Source organism: Laccaria bicolor, genomic scaffold (genome assembly GCF_000143565.1).
Source record: "Laccaria bicolor S238N-H82 LACBIscaffold_77 genomic scaffold, whole genome shotgun sequence".
In the NCBI taxonomy this organism is placed as follows: Eukaryota; Fungi; Basidiomycota; class Agaricomycetes; order Agaricales; family Hydnangiaceae; genus Laccaria; species Laccaria bicolor.
In genome coordinates, this window is record NW_001889948.1 from 184,832 (window position 1) to 186,170 (window position 1,339).

The following is a 1,339-nucleotide window of genomic DNA, read 5'->3' on the forward strand; positions in this document are numbered from 1 at the left end:
GGCGAGTGGAAGGAAGGGGTCGAATGTGGGTGTAACGGCGGCTTCAGCTGCAAGGAGAGTATTGATCTCGTCCTTCAACATATCAGCTTTGACTGTAAGGTAAAAGCAAACTTTACTCACGACAATGTTCAACCACTCATCCACATCTCTAGTTGGAATGAGCTGTCCCGCGCGTTCCCGGACCATAGAGCAGAGCTTGTCCTCAAAGTGCGCAATGGCTTCCAGGAGGTCGGCGGATTTGAATGGAATCGACATTGCTGTGGTTGATGACGGTGGAGGAGGCCGTTGAAGTTGGAGGCAGTTGAAGTTGGAAGTTGAAGTCGTGACATGTTTGGAAAGGTACAACAAATGTCACGTCATGTGACCGTGTTCATCAATCGATCTCGTCTTTTATCAATATTCAATCTTGTTCACAACTCGCCCACACCCTCGTAGTCTAATTCGCACGGATGGCGAACAACGATGGCACATTCAAAGGTAAAGTTATTCCTTATTTCAAGTTTTCACTCATAACATTGTTCTGCTGGCGTAGTAGGGTCTAAATATCCAGTCATCTTTGATGATCCACCACGACCCCCACGAAAAGAAGTCCAGGCATCGCAGCAGTCCAGGTCACGCAACATGAGTTGACCTCTGCCACCCGCTGCGCCATCAGCTGCACCCAACGTCCCTACAGCTGCTTCTGGTCCAACAGGTCTTCAAGCAGGTATGACACCTGAGGCGAAAACCATTCCTATCCTTTCCAAACAACGCAACATGTCCCGACCACCTGTTCCCATGCAAGCGCAGGCCCTGACTGGGACATCGGGAACTGGCCGGGAAGCCACGCCCCCCGAGGCGCAAGCAATGCCCAGAGTTCGGAACATGATTCATCCATCTGAACAGCCAGCTGGGGTTGCTGCAAAGACGGCTGCAGTTCTTATCCCCGCGCCAGGGGAGGCGCCAACGTTTGCGCCTCTCAAACAGCGCAACTTGGCTCGACCACTTCCTCCACCTGCACTGGCGCCAACTACAAACGAGCAAGGTGGCGCGCCAATTGAGGCAATGGCGGCTGCAGGGGCGCGAGAAAGCCCCGCTGTTCCCAAACGACGAAACTTGACTCGTCCAGCTGGGGAGACAGCTGCAGTTCTTATGCCCGCACCAGGCAAGACGCAAACTTCTGTCCCTCTGAAACAGCGCAACTTGACTTGACCAGATGCACCGGCGCCAACTATGAACCAGCAAACTGGTGCGCCAATTGATCTGCCCACTGTGCAGCGAAACATGAGCCGGCCACCTCACCCTGCGGCGCAGGGAGCAACAGATGCAATGCCCAACAAGCAATGGAATATGACCCGAC